Source organism: Lactuca sativa, chromosome 4, assembly GCF_002870075.4.
Source record: "Lactuca sativa cultivar Salinas chromosome 4, Lsat_Salinas_v11, whole genome shotgun sequence".
Classification (NCBI taxonomy): Eukaryota; Viridiplantae; Streptophyta; class Magnoliopsida; order Asterales; family Asteraceae; genus Lactuca; species Lactuca sativa.
The window spans coordinates 294,417,980-294,437,947 of record NC_056626.2 but is presented as its reverse complement, the minus strand read 5'-3'; the positions used below and the strand labels follow the sequence as shown (position 1 = coordinate 294,437,947).

General features: G+C 37.6%; 1 pseudogene; it reads left to right on the top strand.

Annotated features, from left to right (window-relative positions):
* Positions 1-2,935: 2,935 nt before the first annotated feature.
* On the top strand, positions 2,936-13,896 carry LOC111909861 (probable nucleolar protein 5-1; annotated as a pseudogene).
* Positions 13,897-19,968: the final 6,072 nt, after the last annotated feature.

Here is a 19,968-nt window from a genome sequence, read left to right as displayed (position 1 = left end):
TTAAGCCATGCATGCACATAAATTTGGCAACTTTACATGATAAACCACCCTAAGGAAGTCAGATATGAGTTTGGGTTGAAGACTTAATCAATTAAGACCTAAATATTAGAAGTTGGCTAATTTGGTGCAGTATATTGGGTGTACAAGCATGTACACTACGCATACAAGCCCTAAAGCGAGTACGCTAAGCGTACAAGCTAAGTATGCCATGCATACTCCGCCGATTGGGCTTTAGACTTTTGGTCTCTCGGTTTAGGGCCATTTTGGATTTTAGTTGTCTTGGGCCTTGTTGGGCCATCAAAATTCTATTGTTGAGATATTAGTATTTTTTGGACTCTCTTAGTTGAATGCCCATGAAGGGGTTTGGACCAAATTTGGAAAATTAGGCAATATTTGGGCCTTAGATGATTATTTTGGAATTTTGGATTTTTGGACAATTGAATTGGGCATTGGCCTTGGGCGAATTTAAGGAAAGGGTAAAAAGGTCTTCTACCCTAGATTGGACTCTTTGTGTGAGTCAAGATCCAATTATTAATCGGATGTTATTTTGTGTCTGATAGCGCAAGGATTTTAGTGGGTTAGCATCCATAGATTTATCTGTGTGATTTAGTAGTCTGAGGTGAGTCCTCTCACCGTACTTGTACGTCAAAGGCACCAATTTCGGTCCATTAGGTTTTTTATGCTAATTGTCTTTGTGATTCTTGCATTGTATGACGGGCTGGGCCGATTTGTAAGTTGGGCTAGGCACATTGTATGATGGTTTGGGCCCATTTATATGTTAGGCTAGGCCTACGGAAAAGGAAGGGCTTGGCCCATTGTATGTTATGTAGGTGCTAACTGTCTTTGTGACTTTTATATTTGTATGATTAGGCTAGGCCCATTATAGTGGGTTAGGCCCAATATATGGGCTAGGCCCAATGGTATGTATGGTATGTGGTATTTTCAGGAACTCACTAATCTTTTTGCTTACGGTTTTTATGGTTATAGTTTCAGGTACTTCTGGCTCGAAAGGGAAGGGCTCAGCTTGATCGCAGTGCATCCACCCATTGTTTCCGCATCATGATGATTTTGGGACTGTACTCTGATAACTGTTTTCTTATAAAGGTACTTTTGAATATTTGGATAAAAAGATATTGAATGTTGACTTAGGGATAATTAATGTTTTGGTTGAATTAAAAATAAAATTTTTACCTCAAAATTTTAGGTTGTTGCAAGTTGGTATCAGATACTTTGTTTGAGGGATTCGAGCACACTCTTGAGTGTGACTAAACTCAAACTGAGGAATTGGTATTTTTTCTTAAAATGAAAGCGAGTTTTAAAAAGATTTTTGTAAAAGGCATGAAATTTATAAAAGGATTTTTGCAAAGACAAAGGAGGTGATGAGTGCAATAAGTCGATCTCAAGTAAGTGATTCTCAAAATACTCATACATGTTTGTTATGAGAATGGCATGCTTTCAGGATGCATGATAGATTAGTCTGATATGTGATGTCATGTAGCCTAGGCAGCATTGGATGCTATGCTAGATTGGGAATATGTATTGGTATCAGTAATTGCTAAGTGTACACTTTAAAAATTGTATACGGTTTAGATCATATATCCCTATAATGATTGATTTGGCCATATTGCATATTCCTCATTTGGTTGTGGTCTTAGCGTAGAGTCTTTTATTCAATAATCTCTTTGATCTTGTATTGTGTATAACTTGCATGCATAAGGCAACCGACAGTGTGGGTGGAAGTTTCTAGCATGAGTTGTAGTATGTGAGTTTGCATCTTCTTTGGTTATTCTATAGATTGGAGTGCTATTCCACAAATGCTACTTGCTTTGTGCTTTGTGGAACTGTTAATTCATGTGAGTTAGCTATTAAGTGAATATGTTAAGTCACATGTCACAAAGGTTGAATAATCTCAGAGTGATGGATTTGAACCTATTACGTAGCTCTCGTTTGAGTCTAACTATTGTAGGGATGATTTTTTTACTCGAAGGATTATCTGAGCTTTGTTGCATGTGATTGTATTCATGAGGTGGTTAACTGAGATTATGGGGAGTTCTTCAGCAGCTGATGGCTGGGTTAGGTCGAAAACCTAGGAAAGCCAAGGAAATGCTTCAATGGGTTTTGTTGTGTTGTTTAGCGAGTTCTTGGAGTATTAGTTTGAGAAGGTGACTTGGAGGATTCATGATGATTCTTGAGGAAAGTGTGGATATGTGTGGAAGGTAGTTAACTGAGATTATTGGGCTCGTACTACTGAAAGCACATGATCCATACTCGAATCGAGGAGAGTCTTGGAGAATCTAGGAAGTATGTGGGATGAGGATTCTTGGGTATGTTCTGATAATTTGCATGTTGTTTTTCAATATGGTGATGAGCACTTAGAAGGAGGTTCAGGTTCTGGTTCCGGCTCATGTGTAGGTATTGAGCTGATTGGCGAGCGGTTGCGGTAGTTCATCTTGTCAAAGATTACCTGCGATATTTTAGAGCAGACTCATGTGATCTTTGGTATGGTCAAGGAGGAGATTTTGGACATTTTGGATGAGGATCTGGGTGCATTCCACACTGAGATTATGGCAATTGTTGGAGCCCACACTCTTTCTTTTCGTGATTTCTGTGCTTAGGGAGCTCCCGCGTTCTATAGTGAGAAGGACCCCATTGCCAATAGGAGATGGTTAGAAGATATGGATAACGTGTTCAGGACAATTTTCTACCTTGAGGGATCAAAGGTTAGATTTGTCTCATGTCTTCTGACTGACAGAGCCTAAGATTGGCAGGAGGAGGTAGACTTTGCTTTGGGAGGCGAAGCCCTGGAGACGATAACTTGGGATGAGTTTGTGACCCGTTTTAGAGCCGAGTTTGCACCGGCTATTGAGGTGCAACTGTCGGCGAGGGAGTTTAGGACCTTTTACAGACGACTAAGACTGTGGTAGAGATTACTGCCATGTTTTGGGAGAGAGCTTTGTTGGTTTCACAATATGCATTGGAAGAAGAGATGAAGAAAATGAGATATCATGACATGTTGAGAGATGACATCACGAAGTTTGTGAGTTTATCAAGGTGTGAAACCCTGAATGATATGATTGCTGAGCTTGAGAGTGTGAGATTGATTTGGAGCATCTTAAGAAGAGGAAGCCAAAGCATACTCAGATTTCAGTGGGCTAGGTGAAGAGGCCCAGGACTCAGGATTCTTGTTTGGGAGGCCATCAGGGTCGGGGCCGTTGTGCCTAGTATGGGAGGACTCATGAGGGAGGATATTGAGAGACAGGCCGATGATGTTTCAATTGTCATTAGATCAGGTGGCCATAAGAAGGTTAACTGTCCGATGTTGAGGGGTGGAGTAGTGAGTGTACCTACTATAAGAAAACAACCCTTCAATGACACACATTGATTTACGATACGCATTTTTTGTATGTTGTAAAAATAATGTAAGCTTTCTAAAATTTGAAGAATAGAGGACAGACATTTGTGCGTGCCCTAAAATTAGTGTCCAACAAAAAAATTACAAACACGGAGGGCACATACCTTAAATGTGTGTCATCTAGAAATGTCTCTTTATAGTTTTTAACTCAAATGCGTGTTTTTAAAAGGGGAAAAAAGAAATCCTCAAAAATTCTAAAATTTTGTAGTACCCCGCACACTCTCTCCTCTAGATCTCCCTTACCCTTTCCTTCTTCCTTGCTGCATATTTGTGACCTTCATCGAAACTATCTTCTCCTCCCCCGCCACCACCAACAACCCACATCATCATTCATTATCCTAAAAACAAGACTAATCTTAAAGTTAATTTTTTCGAAAAACTACATGATAACCCCCTTTAACAAACATTTATGGAGTATATAAGGTACCTAATATATGTTGACATACATGTAAAGATCGCATCTACTGGTGTCCAATGTATCAGACGTCTAAGATGTAGAAGAAAATGTTGGTGGTACGATGGTTGCTGGTGGCGCTACTAGTGGATTTTTGCGTTGAAGAAGTTCAATTGGATGCCTCAGATCAAAAATACACATTTGGTGATGAAGTCCTAGTTTACGCCAACAAAGTCGGTGCATTCCATAACCCTAGGTAGGCATTATCCTCTTTATGTAGATTGGATCTCTTTCGATCTATCTTATGCTTTTACATCTTCACATTATGTTTCTCACGCTACTGCTTGCATCGACTTAGTGGATCTATTTTGATAATTAGGGTTTTTGTGTTTGTATTTGATGGATCTCAGTTTCAATTATGGTAATCAGGGTTTTTTTTGCTTAGTTCCAAGTTTTATCGGATGAACTTTATATTGGTCGATGATCATTCAGCTAGTTTATGTTTGCATTGTATGAAAATGCACAAAGTTCCAAGCAGTTTATAATGCACAAATTATAGGGAGGAAAAAAGTTAGGTAGTTAATTCGAGATATGTTTCATGTTAGCCAAACTTAAATGAGAGATAGGACTGTACTATTCGAGATACAAAATGGGTGTGCTTGTTTCTTATTTTATCATTGTTTTTTTTTTTTTTGACTTTCTGTTCTTGACTATCCACTATGAAGCAGTTAGTTCTAGTTTTTAAATTCACTTTTTTGTTTCTTTTCAGCTGATAAGATTGGTTATATATAGGAATGATTTCGGAATGGTATGTCTCAGGTTGGTGTGATTGGGAATCTTGTCTGTTAATCCCCCAACATTAAGAAGGAAGTTCTTCTAAATATTATATCTCAGAATAGTTGTTTCTTTCCAATATTAACTTTCTACATGTTCAGTTAACACTCAAATCGATTCATTTTCATAGCAAATCTATTGTATTCACAACCAAACTATTATGGACTTTATGAGAGGAGTCAGAAGTCAATTAACTAAACTCATAACTGGTTTAGGATTAGAAGATCTAGCTCCAATGAGCTTGGGGCTATCTCATAGTTTGTCAAGATACAAACTAAAATCCAGCCCTGATAAGGTTAGTTTCTGACTTTCTTCTCAAATATTATTACTTTATTATTCTAATTAGGTTTAATGGTTATAGTAAAACATGATTCTTATACAGGTGGATACAATAATCATTCAAGCTATTGGACATCTCGATGATTTTGATAAAGAACTTAATATCTATGCAATGAAAGTTAAAGAATGGTATGGTTGGCATTTTCTAGAGCTTGCAAAGATAGTTTCAGACAACATTCTTTATGCCAAAGCTATTAAGCTTATGGGTTATCAAACCAATGCTCCATAACTTGATTTCTCTGAGGTATCTAAATATTATCTTTTTTATTCAAAGTTATATTAATTTACACACTAAACTGTTATATAATAGATACTTTTAGAAGAGACTGAAACAGAACTAAAAGAATCAGTTGTAGTATCCATGGGAACAAAAGTCATTGAACTTGATTTAATGTGACATTCCCATTTTCACGGCCAGAAAAGACCGATTTGTTTATGCTTTGATTGAAAATCAGAGTAACCTTTTAAAAAGAAGTGTTGCGTAATTTTTTCCCAAACGATAGATGCGATAAAGATTTACCAAAACATTTCCAAAGATATGTGTTTCATTATATTAAACATCGGGATGTGATGTTTGATACAGATCAAAAGCATTAATAGAACAACATAGGCCTTACAACATTTATTTATATCTACTGGGCTATAATCAATAATCCCTCGTCAAGTCATCCAACTATGTTCTTTTGCCACTACCTGTAATACAAGAAACTTAGTGGGTCGGGCTTGGGAGACTCTTATAATCAGTGAAAAGTTTGCACTTTGTGCCATAGAGATAATACCTCCATATCTTTAGGGAGAATACTATCGTTGCCAAATCCAGATCATGAGTGGGGTAGTTCCTTTCGTTCTCTTTCAGTTTTCGGGATCCATAAGCTATCACTTTATCCTTCTGGGTTAGAACACAACCTAACCTAACTCTTGATGCATCGCTATAGACTACGAAGTCTTCAAATTCGTTAGGTAAAGAAAGAAACGGTGCTTCATATAACTTCTTCTTTAGCTTCTCGAAGGCTTCTTCATGTTTCTCACTCTAAGTATATGCAGCTCCTTTATGGGTCAAAGCTGTCAATGGAGCAGCTATCGAAGAAAAGCCTTTGATAAACCTTCGGTAATATCCAGCTAATCCCAGAAAGCTTCGAATCTCCCTAGGGCTTTTTGGTCGTTCCAACTTCATCACAACTTCAATCTTTGCTGGATCAACCATTATTCCTTCTTGGTTGACCACATGACCCAAGAATTAGACTTCTTGAATCCAAAAATCACATTTGAAGAACTTTGAATACAACTTCTCCTTCTTTAGAACTTCTAACACTTTTCGCAGGTGCTTGCCATGCTCCTGCTGGCTCTTTGAGTAAACCAGAATGTCATCTATGAACACTATCACAGAGTTATTGAGGAAAGGCTTACAAACTGTTCATCAAATCCATGAATGCTATAGGAGCATTGGTTAGTCCAAATGACATAACCAATAACTCATAGTGTCTGTATCTCATTATGAACGAAGTTTTCTCAATATCTTGCTCTCTCACCTTCAGCTGATGATATCCTAACAAGAGATCGATCTTTGAGAAATATCTCAAACATTGCAACTAATCGAATAGGTCATTAATCCTTGGCAATGGGTACTTGTTCTTTACCGTTTCCTTGTTCAACTCTCTGTAGTCTATACAAATCCTCATGCTTACGTCCTTTTTTTATGAATAACACCGGAGCTCCCTAGGGGGATGAACTAGGTCTAATGAAACCGTTATCCAACAACTCCTGAAGTTGTGTCATCAGCTCCTTCACCTCCGTTGGTGCTAGTCAGTATGGTGCTTTCGCTATTGGTATCGTTCATGGTAACAATTCTATTCGGAATTCTACCTGTCCATCGGGTGGTAATCCATGAAGATCTTCGGGAAAGGCTCCCGGATAGTCACACACCACTGGTATACTTTGCATCTCCTTCTTCTCCTTCTTAGCATCGATCACAAATTACTGGTATGATGTGCATCCTTTGGAAAAACATTTTTCCGATTTCATTAGGGAAATGATTCTAGAATTCACTCTACATTTGTTCACATACAACATAAATGACTCTTTCCCGAGTGGGTTTACTCTTACTATCTTTTTCCTGCATAGTATTTCGGCATCATTAGCAATAATCCAATCCATTCCCAGAACGATTTTGAAACCATTCAACTCAATGGGTAGCAGATCTTTGTTGAATTCGTTTCTGTTTAAGTCGATGACGATGTTCTTAATGCAATCGCTAATAGGCATGCATTTGCCACTAGCAAATTCTACAACTAGGGCATCATCAATTTTATATACACACAATGCTAGTCTTCCACCAAATTTATGTGATACAAAGGAGTAATTCGCACCGGAATCAAACAATATATTGGCAGAAAATCCATTTACAAGAAAGGTACCTAAAGCGACATCTGTTGTATCCTTTGCGGCTTCCAAGGTCATCTGGAAAGCTCTAGCATTTGGCTTTGGTGGGACATTGGACCTTGTCACCTCCTTCTTCTTCAGGCAATCCATAACAATGTGCCCTTCTTCATTACATACATAGCACACCCAATTGCTGGCGGTGCACTCGTTGGCATGATGCCCTGTCTTCCCACACTTGTAGCAAGTCACCTCCTCGCTATATTTCCTGAAGTGCTTCTTTCTGCACTTCTCACACCACTTAGCTTCACTTCCTCCTCCTCCTCCAAACTTCCTTGAACCAAACTTGATTTTCTTATTGGGCCTTGCATACCCCTGAAATTTCCTCTTTTCGCCAACCTCAACCTTGTTGGCGGCTCTTCCCATGATCATCTCATCTACAGACTTGGCATCCCAGATTGCTGCCTACAGAGTAGGTGCCTGGCATACTGCCATCGCATACTAGGGATGAGATAGGGTCTAAACCCAGACCGGATGGGACTGGACCCAGAAAACCTAGAACCGGTTAACGTGTTTTTGTAGAACCGGAAACCGGACCAGTATATAAGAGCCAATTCCGGTTGAGTTCCGGGTACGATACCAGGTAAAGTTGGTCTAGAACCGGAAAACTCGGAAAAATAAAAGTGGCTAGGTTGGAACCGGATAAAGTGGGTTTAGAACTGGAAAACCCAAAAAACCAGAATTTTATTATAATTACTTACTACTTAGTGGGTTGAACTTTGAAAATTTTAATATTGATATCCCGACTTTAGGGGACTGTAACTTATTGAATATGAAACCAAAATTAACAAAATTATAGTTTAAAATCATGTAAAAAATCTAAAATACACTCTACAAAAAACCACATGTCAATCCGACTTTAAACGAATGTGATATGCATATGTTAACATTTTCACAGAATACAAAGTACAAAACCAAATAGCTGAAAAGTTGAAATTTTTTAGTTTTGATACCCCAAATTTGGAGGACTATAAATATTGTATATTAAACCAAAAATGACAAAATTATAGTCTAAACTCATGTACAAACTGTAAAATACAAGTTGGAAAAAACCACATGTCAATCCGACTTCAAACGAATTGTATATGCATGTTTTAAAACTTTCACCAAATACAAAAAAACTGACAAACTAAAAACTTCCAACTTTGATATCTTGACTTTTGGTGATTGTAAGTCAATGAATATAAAACTAAAAATTTCAAATTTATAGTCTAAAATCATGTACAAGCTCTAAACTACATGTTCGAAAAAACCGCATGTCAATCGGAGTTGAAACAAATGAGATACGCATTTTTTAAACGTTTCATAAAAAATGGTTCCGACCCTAACATGTATTCCAGTTCCTAATATCGGTTTCGTTTTTTAGATCGCGTTTACTCGGACCCGATGGACCTAAACCCAGATTACCCAGAACCCGGATAAAGCTAATTTTAAACTGGGAACCGAAACCGGTTCAATATATTCTGGTTCTAACGGTTCCGGTTCAGGTCCGATTTCGGTTCCGGTCTGGTTTTTCAGTTCTAAATATCATCCCTATTGCATACTCCCATGGAAGTCCCTTTGTGTACTTGTCGATTTTCGTTAGCTCGTCTGGGACAATGCGCAAAGCAAACTCCATTTTGTCTGTGAAGTTGTTGGTGTATTCATCAATGGACATGCTTCCTTTCTTCAAAGTCAGGAATTGGTTCTATAGCTCGATCAGGTTTTGGGCCGAGCAATACTTGTGCTTGAAGTGCACTAACAACTCTGTTCAAGTTAGTTGCAAGGGCTCATTGGGGCTTAGGGTCTTCCCCAGGGTGTTCCACCACCGAACAACGCCACCTCTAAACTGACGCACTGTGAATGTGATTTGTAGCTTGCCTTTGTAACCACATGTCATGAAGACTAATTCCATCTCTGAGAGCGAATCCATTAATCCAATGGGATCCTCCTTCTAAGTGAAATTTGACAACTTGCAAGTCATAAATTCCTTATACTTGCATCCGTTTCTCTCGACTCCGTCCTCCTGGTTATTTCTCCTAACCACTGGCGGATCAGCGTGACCAACGGTCCTACTGTAGTTTCCCTCCTCTGATTTTCCATCATTCAGTTCGGGGTATTCAACGGGCATTGAAGGTTCATCCTTATTATTCAGTAATAGTTGCCTCATTTATTCCTTCTGTTCGGCCATTATAGCCCGAGTCATGGCTTGTACTCCAACCATCGTGACTGGCTCAGGTGCAGCTTCTACTATCAGCACCTCCTTAATCACTTGGGGACGAGGCTGCTGATTCCTGTTCCCATCTGCATTTCCGATTCCACTTCGGGTTCTTGCCATGTTGATCTACACACAAAAGTAGGAGAATTTATATCTTTATTTACGATAGACTTTTAAATCTTCCTTGTCTCTCCGAAACGTTAAATGCTAGTTCTAATATCGTAGTCGAACGTTTAGAATCATCAACACGTAAGGTTTCCAGATCTGGTCGACAATAGACCATAGATACAAACAAATAATAGCATACAAGGCAAACATAAAGAATTTAGCACATAAAAGAATATTAGGCATCTTTCCTAAAATAAACTAGTGCTCGCGTCTAAAATATAGTAGACACTCATCTCACAATCATCGCTTAGCATTCTAAGTTTAAATTTAAAAATCCTACAAATTTCTAGTTTGCTTAAACTGATGCTCTAATACCAACTGTGACATCCCCATTTTCACGGCAAGAAAAGACCAATTTGTTTATGCTTTGGTTGAAATCAGAGTAACCTTTTATAGAAAAGTGTTGTGGTATTTGTTCCCAAAAGATAAATGTGATAAACATTTATCAAATCATTTTGGAAGAAATGTATTTCATTATATTAAAACCTCGGGATGTCATGTTTGATACAGATCAAAAGCATAAACAGACCAACATAGGCCTTACAACATTTATTTATATCTACTAGCCTATAATCCATAATCCCTCGTCAAGTCATCTAACTATGCTCTTTTGCCACTACCTATAATACAAGAAAATGAGTGGGTCAGGCTTGGGAGCTTGGTGAGCACATAAGGTTTTCTACCACCAATAATACGCTTATTAATTTCATCAAACCAAACAAACTTGATTAATTGTTCCCGTTATCCTCACTTTATGTTCATAAAGCATCTAATATAAGGGACCTAGCCTAAGGATTTTCATCGGGGTGACAACACTGCTTTGGGGGTTCCTCAGCAATTTCTGTCAAATAAGGAAACCATAAGGGGGATGGAGTATTGTTGGCGAACACTAAGTTTAAATAAACACCTACAGGTTGCGAGCCTGCTAGCATTCCACTGGACTGTCTAGAATAGTCAATGGTCATTATCTATACTCCGCTACCGTAAACATCAAGACATCTCATCATTTTATCACACGTCGTCTATTTAATCTACCCATGTCTTACCCCCAATAGTTTTTTAGATATAAGATACATATACAGTTTAAATCAGTTAAAACTTGCATAAAATGTTCATCCAACATAGATATCAAGTAAATAGATAATATGCACACATAACACGTAATTTATATAAACTACTTCATATCTATGTGTAAGATGAAAGTAATTACGTATTCACTTGTTAAGGTGGTGATTCCGAACTCAGACAGCACTTTGCTTGTATTAATTTATTTTCCTTTGACGAAACTTTGTATTATTACCACTAGATTTTAGTCTAATATTCTTTCCGACTGATTATTAGTCCATATTCATCTTTAACTTAGAGTCTACTTCATGATCTATCAAGTTTGGATCAGCAAGGTAGGACATTTAGGAGGCAAGACCATTTCGGCATATAGCTTTTCTAAAATCCAACAACCAAACCCAACGTGACCATTCTAGACACCTCCCCTGTAAGTAGTTCAATCATATAACGACTTTGAATCGCTAATAAATCTTATTTATAGGTTCATAATAACGAGATTATATTTAAACATAAGCTATATTTAAAGTAGGGTAGGCGTATCTCACTTACAATGGTTTTTGCTAAAAACCAGGATTCGCTGGAGCAGAGCTTTTGAGCCGAAAATCACCTTTTTTCGGAGTCGTCGGGCGCTCCAGGGCTTTCTTCTAGTGCTAGGGAGCTTCCGTAGGAATTAGGGGGGTTTAGGGAGTCTAGAGAGGGAGAGTAGAGAGAGAAAGAAGTGGTGAAAGGTGTGAGAAATCCGACAGCCCTCACACACCTTTTATAGATGGGAGGCCTCACATTACGTTGGGCGTACCTTCGGTGGTACGTTGCGCGTAGAGGCTGGTGTCCTAGTTTCGGTGAGGCGACGTGACACGCTTCGGACCGCAAAAGGAAAAGCGACCGCAGGGTGTTCATTCTTTGTACGCAGGGCGTACTCCGGTACACGAGGTGTTCCTTCTCTACGCGGGGTGTAGCCTCGCATCGAGCTCGCAAATTCCAATCCCAACTTCTAAAATTTGTAACTTTCGCATAAGAGCTCCGTTTCAACATTCTTTATATCCACGCGTAGGTGGGACCGTACTCTACAACTTTCCTTTAGATTTCGTTGGCTAATTTTTACCTTATTTTTAAAGTTATATTTTTAACAGGACGGGACAGGAAAAGCCAGTTAAAAATCCATAACTTATTCATCCGACGTCTGTTTTCGTTTGTCTTTTTACCCTTGAACTACTATTAACGAGACATTTGATTCTTGTTTAGGTTGTGTCGGCTAAAAATCGGTCGATCTACTATTCAAACTTCGGGCTGCATACCGGTATGCCGAAACTTAGAAAAATCATAAATTCCTCATACGAAGTCAGATTTTGGCTTTCTTTTTATGCACGCTGTCGCATTAATGTATGATACAAATTTTGTTTAGATTGTTAAGGCTAGAAAGCGCTTTATCGTAAACTCACTTTTTACGTCACGCAGCGTCCTGCCGGTTTTGTCGCGAAACTTCGACGGGTCATAACTTCTTAGTTATAACTCGTATTTTGGTGTTCTTTATATCTCCAGAATCCTTGTAACGACCACTGCAACTTTCTTCATAGATATCGGGTTTATCTGTATTTTTATTTTTTATGATGATTTTCATTCTTGATTTATTATATCTTTATAGACAAGTATATAAGCACATAAAATCACATAATTCACATAATAATTCCTTTTTATTACTTCAAACTAAGTTACATTTGTTGACCCTAACTATTACATCATTGCATCCATGCTTAGCCTGGAAACACAGGCGTTACATTTAACCAACATCAAAGATTTATATGATCAAGCTCTTTCTCTTTTAGAATATAGAGCTCAACTATACAATTACTTAAAAAGCATAATGAACATAATTGCTCCAAATCTAACATCTCTTGTTGGAGAAGTTGTGGGGGGCCGCTTAATTACCCATGGTGGCAGCTTATTAAACTTTGCGAAACAGCCTGGAATCATTGTGCAAATTCTTGGAGCAGAAAAATATCTTTTTAGGGATTTGGAAACTAAACATGCAACTCCTAAAGTAACTAATATTATGGGTAATATATATACTATTTATATACATTTCAAGTTATCTATATTGGTATTATCAGTAAAGAATTATAGTGCTGTAGTCCTCCTTTACTCCTCATAATGTTTGTTTCCTCATCAAGTTCTGTGGTTTCCTTAAACCTGGATCTTGTTTCATTGTTAATTCCATTAACTTTGTTAATATAATCCAAATTAAAATTGAAGTTTGCATATATATGATAATTTTATAGTTTTAGAAAGATATATATGCAATTTCAAGTTTATAAGGACATTGAAGTAATATTTAAAGTTTTCACTTGACCTTCCTGTATACTTTGGTGATGCTGGTAGTCAAGAGGTGAACCCACCCAATTTCTTTCACAACAACAACAACAAAACAAAAACACATTTGTAAGAAACAACACTGTACTTTCATTGATTTTTTATCATTTTTCAGGTTCTTCATAAAATTGGGGCAGAAAGGGCCTATGTTGCTGCATTTATGTCTTTTCCATAGCCTACCAACTGATATTGTTGATGTTTTTCTCAGATTCCACAAGGAAGGGAAGTGGGTGACAATGATTCCTTCATGTTTAATGATGTATTTATTGCTCCTCTTTATCGTATAAAGGCGATATCAATTAATTTTTATACAAATATATAATGTGAAGTTCATATGAAATTGTAATGGAATGACTCCTTCCATTCCCTTGCTTATTTCATTATTCCATTCAATTCTATGTATAGGTGAATGCTATCCAATTGAAGGAAACTGTCAAAGAAAACGCAAGCACCACAAAGAGAGCATTCCAAGATCGTCAATATCAGGTCTAATTATTGTTTTTATAAACGCTTTAATTTTTTTGTAATTATAAAATTTATAACCACATTTTTTTTATAAATATATTGTAGGTTCCTAACAGCTTAATAAGTAGCTGCTTGTATTGTGCAATTGGTTCAGAAGGTACAATCCTATTGAATGACTTAGAAGCCTCTAATGATGAGTTTTTCTCTAGAAAAAGGTAATGATTTCTGAGCCATTGGTCAAAGTCAAGACAATCCTTAGCTGTCCAATTCACTCCCTCAATCTGGCAAAAATTTCAGCAAATTTTTGCCAGAATCCTTCTTCATGAGGTAACCCCATGCTTATGTCCGAACCACAACAAACTTCTGACAAAATTATCAAAAAAAGCACAGCTGATGCACCTATCTACACAATACAAGTCAAAATAGCTTATCAAATATTTTAAGTCATAGAATCCATACTAATATCCATGGGTGAATTGATGATTTCACATGTTGAACGAATGAAGCAGTTCCATTTCTGTTGATTGTTGTAAAAGGGATTGTTTTTTTCTCACTGTATAGGTCTGCTTTAGAAGCGACATATGACCACAAAAGATGATCGATCTTTAGAAAGAAACTTATCACTGTCCTTTTATCTTGATAGAAATAGGATTATGAAAACTAGAAAAGTTTTGAGTTTTACTTTCATTGATTTATATAACTGTTTGGGCTCTTAGCAAATACTTCCCGAATGCATTAGACATGGCTAAAGATTTCAAGTGAGACTTGATCTACAAGTGATGTTCTGTTGATATTTGCTTTATTTTTCAAGTGAGACTTGATCTACAAGTGATGTTCCAGTTGTCCAGTGGCCACCATTCTTGCTTGCCAGTAAGGTACGTTTGTTTTTATTATTGGTTTTGACTTTTTGCCACTTATGATCCCCATTGCATTAGACATGGCCAATGATTTCAAAGGAAAGGAATATGCAGACCTGTTCAGGCAGATCGCTAATGATGATTATATGCGGTCAGCAGTGATGATTAAACTTAAGGAAATATTATTTGGCTTTATTGATGATGAGTTGACGACCGAGATAATATGTATGGCGTACATCTTGATTCTACTACAAATTTATACTTACAAGTAGTTAGAAAATCTATTTCATTTTTTTCTTTTTCTTTTTGCTGAAATAGAAAATAGCATTCAATAGCAAAATTTTTTGAGTAAATTTCATATGAGCGAATTGCCTTCACTCAATGATAAGCTGGAGAAGTTCTTGGATCATCTGGTAAGAGGCATTTCTTTATTATTCATTATAATTGACAATCTATTCCTTAAATTGTTTTTTGCTATTTTTCTTTTTACAGGAGCGTACATATTATATCACATATGTTAGTATATATGCATTCTGATATACATCTAAATGTTGTCAATTGTGTGATTAATAAAAGTTTTTTTTTTTGTTTCAACTAATGTTCAACTCATTACTTTCCATCTACACCCGGTGGAAAATAGCCAATTTTTTTACATGGAGAATTTTTTTACATGATATCTAAAACAAGGTGTCCCTTAATAGCAATGTAGTATTAGGTTATATAGTTAAAGAAAACCTCTTATAACAATGTATAATCAGATCCCCTTAATACCAATGCATTAATTTTTTTTGACATGATGTTATTCGATGAAATTGATTGTTTTGGTATATATTTGTTTCCATTATTTTATATTATGCGTAAATGAGTATCGTAAAGACGCGTTGTAAATACATATCGTAAATGGTTGCTGAAGTTTATAACATGAAAATGCGTGTCATCTTCATTTAAGACGGGGGCTTTAATGATACACAATGCGTGTCCTAAACATGCGTCGCAAGGTTACAACATGTAAATGCGTGTTGTCTTCCTTTTTGACAGGGCCTTCCTTGATACACATTGTATGTTGTAAATTAGCGTCGTAAATGTGTGTCGTAACTGCGTGTCGTAAATAGACGACACGCAAAAGTGTGTTGTCTTTCGTTTTGACAGGTCCTTCCTTGACACGTATTTACGTGTCGTCTGAGCATTTTATGATACACATTGCGGGTCGTAAAAGGTTGTTTTTGTAGTAGTGACCTGCTCCAATTACTTTGAGGATCACTGACGATCATGGGGGTAGGGCAGGAGCCCCAGCAGCGAGGAGCCGAGCATTACAGTGTCAGTCAGAGGAGGACAGGGTTTCATTAGGTGCTATTGCAGTTATGTAATCCTTGATTTCTTCTTGATTATTATCAGTATCCATATTGCTTTAGAATCTTGTATTGGTTTAGGTAAGCATTATCTTTGGTTTAGTTCTCTGTATTTCTTGGGTTATATCATCAAGAATTGTTATATGTCATTTTGCATGCCAAGAGTCATTAGTGGGTCGTATCTAGTTGAGCGGGTTTTAGTTCATTCAGATATTGTTCCGATTCTTTGATCGGGGCAATTCAGGAGTAGCGTTTGGAAGGTCAATGGTCATATTAGCTGGTTAGTTCTCCAATGAAGTCAAAGTTCATTCGTGTTAGCATTTGCTCTGGTAGGATCGATAGTCGTCTATGGAAGAACCTTTGGGTTTAATTACTACCTTTGCTAGTGAAGGAGCGGTAGCAAGAAGATGGTGGTGGAAGTTGTATGAGTTATTTGGTCACTGGAAGTGCTAGGGGAATTTTATAATCGCAAGGGATGAAAATCGTTAGAATTCAGAGATCCTTCTAAGGATGGGAAGTTGGAGTGAAGATTCACCAGTTTAGAGCAAGGTTTAAGGTCGTTGTCACCAGCATGAAGGACTTAAGGAGGTAAGATGGATTGGAAATACATCAAATTTTGTGGGTTGGGAGAGCTTTGGCAAATCCAAGTGGGGAAGAATCGTTTAGATTTCCGGAAGCTAGCTAGATCAGGTGTGAATCTAGGGTGAGTTTCACATCCCAATCGGGAAGGAAGACGACTCAAGTGGTCGTCTGGATTGAATATTGTGTATGTTGGGAGTTTAGGAAACTTCCAACAACTTCTTGGCGTCTTCTTTGTGATGGATAGTAGGGATGTGGATGGATCTAAGTTGAGGGTTGTGTTAGAGCCTCGTCGCCTGTTCTTGTTTAATGAAGGCTTTGGGGTTCGAAGCATAACCCGAACACCTGATTGGGATTCAGTTGGATGTGTGTTCGACTCAACATTATTGTGGTTGTTATGGTAGAGGTGTGGTAAGACCATGGGTGATGACCATGGTGGGATATACATGTCACAAGACCGCAGGGTGGTCATAGCATTCACTTGATTGGCAGATAGTATGGGATTGTTGTAGGTATGCGATGGGATCGTAGTGTTCACCATATTGAGGTAGACCATCATTGGGGTAGTCGTGAGTATGAAGGAGGATCAGCTCGTGCATTGGGCAAGGCGGACAGTAGGGTCAGAGAGCATTTATCTATGTTACGGGAAGAAGACCATCGAGATTCGAGGCGAGGTTGGGCCTGTGTAGCTCTCGTTAGGATGAGACCCATGGGTGCGGCCCATTCGTTTGTATAGAGTGGGTGAGACCCGTGGTCGAGGCTTATATGATTATGGAAATGTAGGTGAGACCTGGTAGAGACCGGTTGGGTCAAGAAATTGGATTATGGTTTTAGTAGGATGATTATGTCGCCAAGGAGTGGCATCGTGTGGCACATGGTCTAGGGTAGCTTAAACGGTTAGAGTCTCGGGAACCTGGTTGCCAGACTAGGTTTGAGACTGGTAGTCTCTGCGGTCGTTGGGGATTTTATATCCTGGTTTAGCGAATGGATGCAGTGGATTAGAAAATTTTAGTTGAAATGCAAGTGTATATCCTTGGATCTCCGGTTATAAGTTAGGTACCGAGTTGGTTTTGTTCGAGACTCTTTTGATTATGTTTCATCTTGGGTCCACATGAATGGAGGTTAGGAAAGTGATGGGATTTCAGAATTATAGCAAAAGCGTATCTGTTCAACAACTAAGGAAGTAGTGACTTGTTTAGTGCTAGAAGGTTTAACTCCCATATTGACTCTCAATGTTCTTTATATTCATGGAATCGTTATCGGCAGGATGACCTTTTTATTGAAGGAATATCAAATCCCTTTGGTCAAGTAAAAAGTTTCCTGCAGCAGCGAATGGTCTGTGATTCTATTTTTTCCACAGGGACATCAGGTACCTATAAGTTAGGTAGACAGTTTGGAAGACAAGTGAAATGGAATTAGCAGTGGTTCAGTATGGGCGGTTTGTCATGGAGTCAGACTAATTCAAGATTTGAGATTCCGGGAAGAGTAGAAGTGGATATTCTGCAGGGGATACATTTAGGTTGATAAAGGATCTGTTCAATATCAGAATTTAGGAAACCTGCTAAGGTTGGGTTCAGTTGCATCTTTAGAAGACTGATGTATGCCCGACGTGCTTACTAGGCCCGCATCTGGGTTGTGGTCGAATTGCCGAAGCTGACTAGCATGCCAGGGATAGTAAGGAATGATTTTGAGGACGAAATCTAATTTATTTGGGGTTGTTACACGATCCCAACTCAGTCACAATTCAACTCAAACTTAATTCCAATAATAGTTGATCCAAGCCACTGTCACGTCGTAAAGGTCATACCCTCACGTCATGACAGTGCCAGTCCAAAACAATTGGGAAAAGTCTCTTCTCCACGTCGTGACCAATAAATGGTCATTTCGTGACTCACGCAAAATGGACATCTTGATGCATTCAGCCCTAATCCTTGAACCCATGCATTCCAACTTTCCATAGGGTCTTATAAACTCTAAAATGAACCTAAAAATCGATATGTTATGGACATACATGTCTAATGCATGTCTAGATCTTATTTTAGTTCAAAATGAAAAAAAAATAACCAAAGCTCACATGAAAGGGTCCAAAACATATTCAATTTCCAGATCTGAACCATATGATAAACATAGGACCTCAAGGATCCATAAAGTTGCCAACTTTATGGGATCCCACTATTCTAACTAACTCATACATGAAGAAAATAGGACAAAACTATAGATCTAGCAACCTAGCATAAGAAAGTTTAGATATTGGACACTTACAAATGTCTAAACCTACTCAAATGAAGCTCCAAGTTAGCCAGTGCATTCACAAATCTATCAATGGCTCCTTCTTCCTTCAAAAGTAAGTGCAAGCACCAAAATGATCCCAAAAATGGAGGAGAAGGATTTGGGTTTCCTTTTTCTTGTTTGGATGTGATGGAGACTGGGGGTGAAAGAAACCCTAGCCCCTCAATTCCTTTAAATAGGCTGAAAAGTCCTAAATTAGGGTTTTACGTTTTATCAGGTGTCATGTCGTGACCCTTATAGTGTCATGTTGTGACACTTCAATTACCCAACCCGTATATCACGATCATGTCATGATGTGAGGGTGCTTCCTTCACATCATGATCCCCCGTTAAATCCATATTTTACTTATATTATTCGTACATTTAGGATCCAGATGTTACAAAAACAATTCGGGAATTACTATATTCTTTATCAATCTTTATAACGAAAGTCTCAAGATATCATAAATGCAATCACAATGGTCTCCCATACAAAGAAACTGATTGAAACCCCTAGAGATAATTAATGAAACTCTTTTCTTGATGATGTCATTGAGTTTTGTAAGAAGTATGATATTGATATTCTAATTTTCAAAGTTCCTTATTTTGAAGGGATAAACAATAGGAATAGGAAGGGAGATCATACTACTATTGAGTATCACTATCGTTTTGATATATTAATGAAACAATTGATTTATAGTTACAGGAAGTTGACACAAGGTTCAATGAAAACATTGTAGAGATATAAGAATATAGTTTTGTTTTGGATCCGAAAGAGGGATATAAACACTTCAATTTTTTATTCTAGTTGCAAACTTGTAAAAAAAAATTATTACATTGATTTCACCGAATAGGTAATAGATGTTTTAAAATTTAAGTTGAAGCTCTTTGAAACTTATGTGAATGATCATCTATTATTCGGGAAAGTTGTCATTAATTGTTGATGTATGTCAAGGTTTGATAACGACGGGAAAAACAAGTCTTTTTTTATCTTGTTGACAGATTGATTCGGCTTGTGTTGATCCTTTCGGTGTCTACTACAACTACTAAGTGTGCATTTCATGTCATGAATTGTGAAGAATTGACTATTTAATAAGATGGATGATGATTTTATTGTTGATAGTCTGGTTCCTTACATCGAGAAAGATATCGCTAATATATTTAGTTTAGACTTCATTTTAAATGATTTTAGAGCATTGTGTGCAACTTAAATAATTTTAGAGCGCCGTGTGCAACTTA